Source organism: Cebus imitator, unplaced genomic scaffold (genome assembly GCF_001604975.1).
Source record: "Cebus imitator isolate Cc_AM_T3 unplaced genomic scaffold, Cebus_imitator-1.0 Scaffold295, whole genome shotgun sequence".
NCBI classification, from domain to species: domain Eukaryota; kingdom Metazoa; phylum Chordata; class Mammalia; order Primates; family Cebidae; genus Cebus; species Cebus imitator.
The window spans coordinates 2,893,257-2,903,207 of record NW_016107610.1 but is presented as its reverse complement, the minus strand read 5'-3'; the positions used below and the strand labels follow the sequence as shown (position 1 = coordinate 2,903,207).

Sequence of the window (9,951 nt, the reverse complement as noted above, 5' to 3'; positions counted from 1 at the left end):
TTCAATTAACTTCACTACAGTAGAAAATATCAACTACCATCCTTTACTTCCTTTGCCCCTCATTAAAGACTAATACAAGTTAGCATTTCAGATGCGTAGATCATTCTTTATGCCAGTTAAAAGAACAAACTTTATCTCATCAGTTCTCAAACTCTAAGATGCAGTAGAATCACCTAGAATGCTTTTAAAATGCAGATTCTCAGGCCTCAACCCTACCTTCCTGCACTAAATCAAGTTTGTACAGAAGGGACTGGGAATCTGCTTGTTAATATGTGCTTCAGATAATTCTAATGTAGGTAATTAGCCAACCACACTTTGATAACCATTGCCTTATTTATTCTTTACAAAAATGTCCATTGCCAGGTCTTTCTTTCCTGTGGATGCTAACTACAGGATTATTTAGGTTCCTCTGCTCTTTGTCTCCCATAGTGGCCCCCTTTGCAAACTCCAAATACTTTATATTTATTTATTCTTGTGTCTTTTTACCCCAACTAGACCGTGAGCTCCTTGAGAGCCAGGATTTGTCTCTGTTCCCAGTGTTAAGGACATGGCCTGGACCATAGAAGATACTTGGTTTTTCGTTGAATAAATAGGTAACATGGATTTCAGCCACAAAAAAAAAAAAAAAAAAAAATCAGATTTTCCTGTGGGTCTTACATTTCCGATCATGATTAGTTTGCTAGGGCTGCCATAACAAGGTACTGTCGACTGGGTGATTTCAGCAACAGAACATTTATTTTCTCTCTAATCTGGAGGATAGATGTTGAAGACCAAAGTGTCAGTAGATTTGTTTCTTTCGGCACTTGAGAATCTATCATCCTCTGGACCCCATGATATCTGATGAGAAATTGGAAGTAATTTTGTTGAGCATAATTTGTCCATGATGAGGTGCTTCTCAGTGCTTTCAGGGTTGTCTTTGGCTTTCAACAGTTTGATGAATGTGTCTCAGTGTGGGTCTCTGATTTTTATCTTTCTTGAAATGTGGTGAGCCTCTTGGGTTTACAGATTCATGTCTTTTATCAAATCCAACCCAGGGCTTTTTAATTTCTCTGTCTTTATTTTTGTTTCTTTCTATTTTATTTTCAGTTGAAAAATTCTAGGAGTTTCTTTGAGGTGTGAGGCCATATTGTCAGAGGTGTGTGAACCAGAGTAAGTCCATCTGAAATAGGAACTGGGTAAATGACCTACTGGGCTGCATTCCCAGATGGTTAAGGCATTTTAAGTCACAGGATGAGACAGGTTACAAATGCCATGGCAACATCAGGAAGTTACCCTATATGGTCTAAAAGGGGAGGCATGAAGAATCCACCCCTTGTCCAGAGTATTATCAAGAAATAACCATAAAAATGGGCAACCAGCGGCCCTCAGGGCTGCTCTGTCTGTGCAGTCGCCATTCTTTCATTCCTTTACTTTCTTAATAAACTTGCTTTCACTTTGCCCTGTGGACTCGCCCTGAATTCCTTCTTGGGTGAGATCCAAGAACTCTCTCTTGGGGTCTGGATTGGGACCCCTTTCCTGTAACATATTTCTCTGTCCTGTAACACTGTGGTTTAAATAGTTTAAATACACGTGAAACATACTATTTTTTAGAAGTCACATATTTTTTCGTTTCTCATGAATAATCAAAGGGTTGTAATCTACTGGGTTAGCTCATAGTAGGTTTTCTTTTCTCGAGACAGGGTCTCACTCTGTTGCCGGGCGCCAGGCTAGAGTGCAGTGGCATGAGCTCGGCTCACTGCGGCCTCCACCTCCCAGGTTCAAGCAATGCTCCTGCCTCAGCCTCCCAAGTAGCTGGGACTACAGGCTCGTGCCACCACACCCAGCTAATTTTTGTATTTTTTTAGTAGAGACGGGGTTTCACCATGTTGGCCAGAATGGTCTTGATCTCTTGACCTCGTGATCCACCTGCCTCTGTCTCCCCAAGTGTGGGGATTACAGGGTGAGCCACCACACCCGGCCTAGGCCTTTCTTGATTTGGAAGTTTCAGGAATGTTTTGTAATTTACAGTGTATAAGCCTTTCACTCCTTGGTTAAATTTATTCCCAGATATTTCATGCTTTTAAATAATATTGTATACGGAATTGCTTTTTAAATTTCCTTTTCTGATTGTTCAGTAGTGGTATTTAGCAACATAACTAGTTTTTGCGTGTAGATCTTGTATACTGAAATTTTGCTGAGTTGTTTATTTGCTGTCGGAGTTGCCTTACATAGTTTGGGATTTTCTATGTGTAAGATCATTTTGTCTGTGAATACAGTTTAACTTCCTTTTCAGTTTGAATGCCTGTTATTCCTTTTCCTTGTCTTATTGCTCTGGCTAGAACTTCTAGTCCAGGCCTGGTGCAGTGGCTCACACCTGTAATCCCAACATTTTGGGAGGCAGAGGCGGACGAATCGCTTGTGCCCAGGAGTTTGAGACCAGCCTGAACAACATGGCAAAACCCTATCTCTACACAAACCAAAATTTCCCAGATGTGGTGGCACATTCCTGTGGTATCAGCCCCAGGAGGCTGAGATGAGAGGGTGACTTTCGGCCCAGGAGGTCGAGGCTGCAGTGAGCTATGATGGTACAGTGGTACTCCAGCCTGGACAACAGTGAGACCCTGTTAAAAAAAAAAAATACAAGGAAGCTTCCAGCGCAATGTTGAATAGCTCTGGTGAAAGCAGGCAATTGTGACTTGTTTGTGAAGTTGTGGGAAAACTGTTCAGTCTTTTGCCATTCAGTATGATGGTAGCTGTGGGTTTTCATAAGTGCCTTTATTATGTTGAAGAATCTTCACTCTATTCCTCATTTTTGGGTTTTTTTTTTTTAATAAAACTATGGTTCTGTTTTTAGTTCTGAGAGTTTTTATCATGAAAATGTGTTGGCTTTTGTAAATGCTTTTTCTGTACCAATTAAGATAATGATTCCACTGATGTAAGGTGTTAGATTGATTTGATTTGCTTATGTTCAACAATCTTTGCATTCCTGTTACAAATTCTACTTGGTCAGGATATATAATGTGTTGTATTTGGTTTACTTGTGTTTTTTTATTTTCATGTCTTAATATGGCTTTGTTATTAGGGTAATGCTGGCATCTCAATAAGTTAGGAAGTATTCCCTCGTCTTTGATTTTTTTGGAAGTGTTTGAGAAGGATTCATATTAATTTTTCTTTAAATCTTTGGAAGACTTCACCAGTGAATCCATCTGGTTCTAGACTTTTCTTTGCGGAGAAGTTTTAATTAAATGTTTTTACTTGTTATATACGTGGTAAGACTTTCAATTTCTTTTTGAGTCAATTGATGTAATTTATGTGTTTCTATGTATTTGTCCATTTCATCTAGGTTATCCAATTTGTGGTGTACCATTGTTTATAGTATTCTCATATATTGCTTCTTATTTCTGTTTGTTCAGAAGTAATATGTCTGCTTGCATTTCTAATTTTGATTATTTGTATCTTCTCGTGTGTTTGTGTGTGTGTGTGTGTGTGTGTGTGTGTGTGTGTGTGTGTGTGAGTGAGTCCAGCTAAAGGTTTGTCAAATGGATTTTTTTCAAAAAACTAACTTTTGGTTCCATTGATCTCAGAATTGCTTTTCCATGATCTATTTTTATTTCTTTCGACTCTGATCTTTACTTCCCTCTTTGTGTTAGCTTTCAGTTTAGTTCATTCTTTTTCTAGAGCCATAAGGTGTGAAGTTAGTTTATTGATTTGAGATATTTTTTCTTTCTTCCTTCTTTTTTTTTTTTTTTGAGACTGTGTCACCGGGCTGGAATGCAGTGGTACAATGTCGGCTCACTGCAACCTGTGCCTCCCGGATTCAAGCGATTCTCCTGCCTCAACATCCTGAGTAGCTGGGATTACAGGAATGTGCAACCATACCCAGCTAATTTTTGTATTTTTAGTGTAGACAGGGTTTCACCATGTTAGCCACATGGTCTCAATCTCCTGACCTCATGCTCCACCTGCCTCAGCCTCACAAAGTGCTGAGATTACAGTTGTGAGCCACTGCAGCTGATATGTATATCCCATATATATATATGTATATATGTTTTATTTTTAGATGGAGTCTTGCTCTGTCCCAGGCTGGAGTGCAGTGGCACAGTCTCGGTTCACTGCAACCACTGCCTCTAAGATTCAAGCGATTCTCCCGCCTCAGTCTCCCAAGTAACTGGGATTACAGCACCTGCCACCACACCTAGCTCACGTTTTGTATTTTTAGTAGAGATGGGACTTCACTATATTGGCCAGGCTGGTCTCAAACTCCTGACCTCAGGTGATCCACCTGCCTCGCCCTCAGAAAATACTGGGGTTATATGGATGAGCCACTGCGCCCAACCTCAGCTTTATATATTATTTAAAAAATAGAAAATATACTGAGAGTTCCCTTTGAAGGTCTTCTCAGCACCAGACCCCGCAGCCTCCTGGCACCTGAGACAGCCACTGGGATGCGTGGTTGATGGGGACGAGGGGCCAGAGGGTCGGGTTCTTATTCTGGAAGGAAGAGGTGCACCGACAGCCTCTTGGCTGACCCTGAGGTGATGGGGCTGTCCTTGCCAGCGGGAAGAGTGTCTGCTGAGGACTGTTTGCACCCTGAGGCTCGTGTTCCCTTTGAGTCTAGGGACACACGTGGGTTAAAAAAGAAAACGTTCAAACAGAACCTAACCTTGGAAACCTCAAGTTGCTGATTGTTTTCCCGATTGGTTTTTTGCAGAGTTAGAAAGCTTGTGGAGCTCAGGGGACTGTCAGAAAACCCTGGGGACCGTGTTTTTGGGACTCATCGCCGGTCTTTTACTTGCCCCCATTGAGCTGGCCTGGAGCTGAGCTGTATTCCCAGAGCACTTTGCTATAGAGTTTGGCTTTTTAAATTTTTTGTCACGGCGATTTGAACTTTGGGTGGCCTGGAAGTGTCTGCTCAGTTTATAGAAATGGGGTTTGGAAGGTGACTACTCTGTGTGTAAGTCAACCTTTGTGATATAAAAATCCTGGCTTCCCCCCTCCGAACGGCTCGCTGATAAACAACTCCCTGGCCTAGGCTCCCGAGAGTGGGAGGGAGGTCGTGGCAGCCTGTGCAGCACATTGGAGGTCGGAGAGCTGAGGCCCGTGGTGAATGATGCTGGGAACGTTTGCAGTTTGGGTTAGGCCATAGACATGTGCTAGAGGAATGGTTCCATGGGCTTCTCTTTCACTGTAGTGCACAGACCAGTGCCCGTGAAGGGAAAAGTGGAGGTGCATGGTAAAGTAGTGAGACTCCAGGCTCAGCACCAAACTTAGCTAGTGAGCTGATGAGAATAGCTGCCGTCATAAGCATTTTCACGAGCACAACTATTCATTGTGTTCTGAATCTTTAAAATGGGTTGCAAACTCAAACCCTACAGGGGACTGAGGAAACATCCGTGAGCAGAGGAGGAGGAAGGAGAGGTAATGGCTGCTGAGCTACAGAGTATCTGCCTCTCTGGAAGAAGTGGTCACTAGCTGATTGTTGCCAACAAAAAGTGTGGGCCCAGAGCTGATGGATCTTTTGAGTTTGCCCTAAACTGGCTGTCTCTATTTTGATGAATCTCCTGACTTATAAATGTAGCATTAAAATTTCGTAAATCACTATGGACCAAATGTAACATGTCTTTATTGTTGGATTCAACCTGAAGGCTAGTTTGGAATCTGTCTTCAAACATCCCTGTTGGATTTCCCTGCTATGTTGCAGAGAAAGAACCAGGCTTAGAAATGAAGTCACAAGGCCGGCGGGACCTGTCATGGAGCGCTGGCTGCATTCCTCCTCCTTTCTTCTTCTTGCTGTCCCCCATCCTCCATTCCGTCCTCAGGGAGCCTTCCTCAGGCTTGAGAGTCTGAACTCCAATCTTCTCGGGGTGTGTGGGTTTGTATCAGCTATCCTGATGTCCGCATTTCCAAGTCCTGACTCCTTTGAGCCATCCCAGTGGATTTCTGCCACTGGCCCACAGGAGCAGAGGGCAGGCTGTGACTGTGTGACCAACAAGGTGTGTGCTGTGTGTGTGTACACGAGTGTGAGAGTGTAAGAATGGCACCCAGTCCTGGGCTAGAACAGAAGCAGCTGGGGAAGGAGCCTGGGGGCCGTGGGCCATCTGATGTTTTTCCTCCACCTCACCGCCCCTGGCCCGCCCTACATGGTCTACACAGATGTGGCAGGGGTGGCTGCAGGGGCAGAGATGCGAGTGGCTGAAGCCTGCTTCACTCCCAAAGATTTCTAAGGAAAAGCATTCTACTGCACCCTTTGGCTTGGCCCTGTTGACCCATGGCCTCTTTCAAGGATGTTCACTCTGATTCCCAGGGTGCCCTGTTTCCACTGGCCACATTCTCTATGGAAGAACAATGGCATGTGTTTTTGTTTCCAAATGGCAGGAGGGTGGGGCTGTGGGTCCAGCACCCATATAACCAAAATAAGGGAGGGATTTGGGCTTGCCCTAGGACATGCTTATGTCTAGCGTAGATGGGGGGAGTCAAGCAGCATGGTATTGGGCAAGAGCACTGCACTGGGAATCCAGAGATGCTGCCTCACCCAGGGTCTTTAAGCAAATGCCTTTCCCTGCCAGAGCCTCAGCATCTCTTCTATCAAATGATGATGTTCTGCCTCTCTCCCAGGGTGGTTATGAATATGGAGACAGTGGCCATAGGGATGCTGTGTTAACAGCAGGTGTGGCCATATGAGCACTTTGCTAACTGCCAACGTGAGTTCAGACACTTCAGAGTTTTTGGCGCCCAGGTCTATGGTGAGGTGTGACACATGGAATGTAAGGTTTGATGCCTGCTCCGACTCCAGTCTTGGTAACACACGTGAAATGTTTCACAAATCATGGCCCTGCCTTGGGGAGAAGAGCAGTCTGGGAGAGTGTCTTCAAGGCAGCCTGACTTGTGTGCGGTCTGGGGCATGACTGAGATAGGCTTACATGGCGAGGAATTGGAGGGTATCTGGGTACAGAGCCGCAGTGTGGGCAGAGGTGTAGTGTGGGCCGCATGGAGGACAGCCACTGGCCAAAGCAGGGAACAGAGACAGAATGAGGAAGAGCTCTATGGGGAGGGTGAGGCCTAGGGCAAAGCTTCAAAGTCCAGAGTTTGACTTGGGGCTCCATCCTGTAGGGAGTAGGGAGGCGTGGAAGGCTTGTAGGTGGAGAAATGACAGCTGGACATTAGCGAGCAAGTCCTGTCTCCAAGAGCAGCATGGGTGGTCCTCTGTACATGCCAGGCACGCGTGGGCAGTAAGCTGGTGCAAATGCCTCTGTGTGTGGGTGAGGTTCTGTGTTGTGACTCTGCCTATGCGTGTGCTTCAGTGTGCCGAGTAGCTGCACGCCCCAGACCCGTGTCGCATGTGCCGGCCAGTGAGGATGCTGGGCACCAGGAGGTGAAGGGGAAGGAGGTGTATCGTTTGTGGCGGTTGTGGGCATGTGTGTTAGCATGTACATGCGGATCATGGGGCCTCACAGCACGTGAGTGCACACCTGGATGTTTGCATGTGTCCCCTCCAGGCCTGCCCCACCCATGCGTGGGAGCTGCCTTGTTGGTTTCATGCTGTCGTTCAGAATCACTCTCAGTGACCTCTGAGGAGCATCACCCACGGTGGGCACCCGCCTCGCCGCCTGCTGCATGAATGGTGTGCCTGTCCCACTGCACCAGCTCCACACAGGGGACAAACCTGGGACCTAAGAGCCAGATTCCCCACCCCTCCCTTCTGGAGCTGCAGACTTTCTCTGTCCTCTTTCTGTCCTCATGCTGCTGTCTCTCTCACCTCCCTTCTCTGTGAGCCTCAGGACTCAGTGCCACTGCCCAAGGCCTCCATGGCTGAGCCTGGGGCTCGTGGAACAGGCTCCGTGCTCAAGCTGGCCGATGTGGGTGCTCTCCGGAGCCATCACTGTCTGCAGAGAGCTCGTGGGTTATGGTTTTGGGGCTGGGAGCTGGGAGGGGGCTGGACTCTGAGTCGGCCAGAGGCCCAGGAACGTCATCCTGGGCACGCCGTGCCTGTCGTGCATTCTGAGTCATGCTGCCAGTGCAGGGCATCCAGCTCCCAGCCTAGGAGTGCCGAGACCAAATCCACTGCAGAACGGGTGATAGTCAGGGTCCCACCGCCTCTATCTGCTGGTGATAATCCAGTGGTGATCTCGGGGAAAAGCTGGAGAGTCCCATACACACAGTCATCCCACAACACACCTCACAGGCCAGGCAGGACACACGGCTTCTTCCCTCCCTCCCAGGTGCCATCATAGCTGCCAGTGCGTGACAGAAGGCAGGACCCTGTCCCCCACCAAATAATGTGGCTATTTCAGAGTGGTACGATTTCTAGCCCGAGGTTTCAAAATGGACGTAAAGTTCTGTTCTTCCTTTTTCTTTTCTGAACTTGCCGCTTTTCAACCTTTGAGTTCAGTTTAAAGACAGTACTTTTAAGTCCATTTTAAACCTCAGGCTAGAAATTGTACCACTGTTCATTAGCCACATTATTTGGCCTAACATTTTTTCTTGATAATTCTGAAATTGGGTTTATCTGATACATTGATAAATTCATACAATTTGGAAGAGTCCGTTGAAGTCACCAGGGCCCAATATTTGCACTCTTACAGTGAATGCAGGAAATCTGTTATTCCGTCTGTGCAATCATAGTATTGCTCTGTTATTAATGTCATATTTATAAAAGTATGAGGAGGCCGAACGCTAAAAATGGAGACGGTCTAGTAACTAGAAATCCCCACCCCCGGAAGCACACATACATATCTCCCTACATCCTAATCATGGGACTTATTTTGGAACAAACACATTAGAACTTCATGAAGTTTAAACTGTTTATTCTTTCTAAAGAATCAACATACATAAAGTTATGAGTTAGGATATGTATGACAGAAATAATTTATTCATAATGTATAGGCACATTACCATAAATATTGCACAAAATGTGCCTCTAACTGAAACAAGGAGACATACAAACATATTTAAAAACATATTTCACTCTTCGTACAGAATTTGGGGAGGAGACAGAGCTCTGTGATTGCATAGACACTTTTCCCGATAATATGTTGACGTTCACAAACAGTAGATTGCACTGCAGTTGGTAAACATTTTAAGTTGCAGAAACTTCTCCTTGATTTTCAAATACAGTATACTGTCTACTAAAACTCCTTTTAGTTTCCACTAAGTACTCTCACGTACATTAGTTTATAATAATGTCTGCGATTATTTTTTAAAGTGTTTTTCCTTCAAGAAAAAGAAGTAAATGCCTATGTCAGAGTAACCAATGTGGTTGAAGAATAGGCATTAGCCAGAGAAGCCTGGATGGTCAAATCAATCTGCTAGCCTCCAAGAAGCTTCATGAACACAGAGGAATGCCAGGTGTCACTCAGCTTTCCTTCACTCTAATTCATTCTTGACAAAAACTTGTATGCCCATTTCAGGGACATTTAAACTCTTAAAGTTACTAGATGGTCTAGTGACTCTCGCTGGGGACAGTACGGAAGACCGCTACTTACTAGACCATCCCCACGTCTTAAAGGATTTACTAGGATCTTTATTAAGTACATTAAGAATGCCAACCAGTGGCCTTTTGTGTACTGGGACCTGTGGTTATGTGATTAAAAGAGGTTACATGAACTCTGACTTAAAATGTATTGTAGATATAAATACTCTAAATGAGGAAAGGTTTTTCACATCCACAGTCAATGACGGGAGCCTTTGATTCCTCAGAAAACATCCCTTTTTACGTCATTGAAAATGAGTGCAGCTGCTGCAGCTCATGGTGCCATATCTTCATGAGCCCGGAGCACAGACAAATCCTAAGGGAACTACCATAGTACAGCACTCATTCTTGGCTTGGGCACCAATGAAGCATACTCTAGTATTCTGCACATACCTGCCAGAGTAGGCCACTTTCTTCTGTGAGATTTAAAATCTCCCCAAAATGTTATTACTCCGATCCCAAAGACACAGAAAACAGGAAAAGCTGTTTCCAGGTCTCAGCCT

General features: G+C 45.1%; 1 protein-coding gene across 1 annotated transcript in view; it reads right to left on the bottom strand.

Moving 5' to 3' along the window:
* Positions 1–9,951, bottom strand: part of LOC108285263 (golgin subfamily A member 8H-like) — a 21,768-nt gene that overhangs the window by 2,048 nt on the left and 9,769 nt on the right. The gene's annotated exons all lie outside the window — the stretch shown is intronic.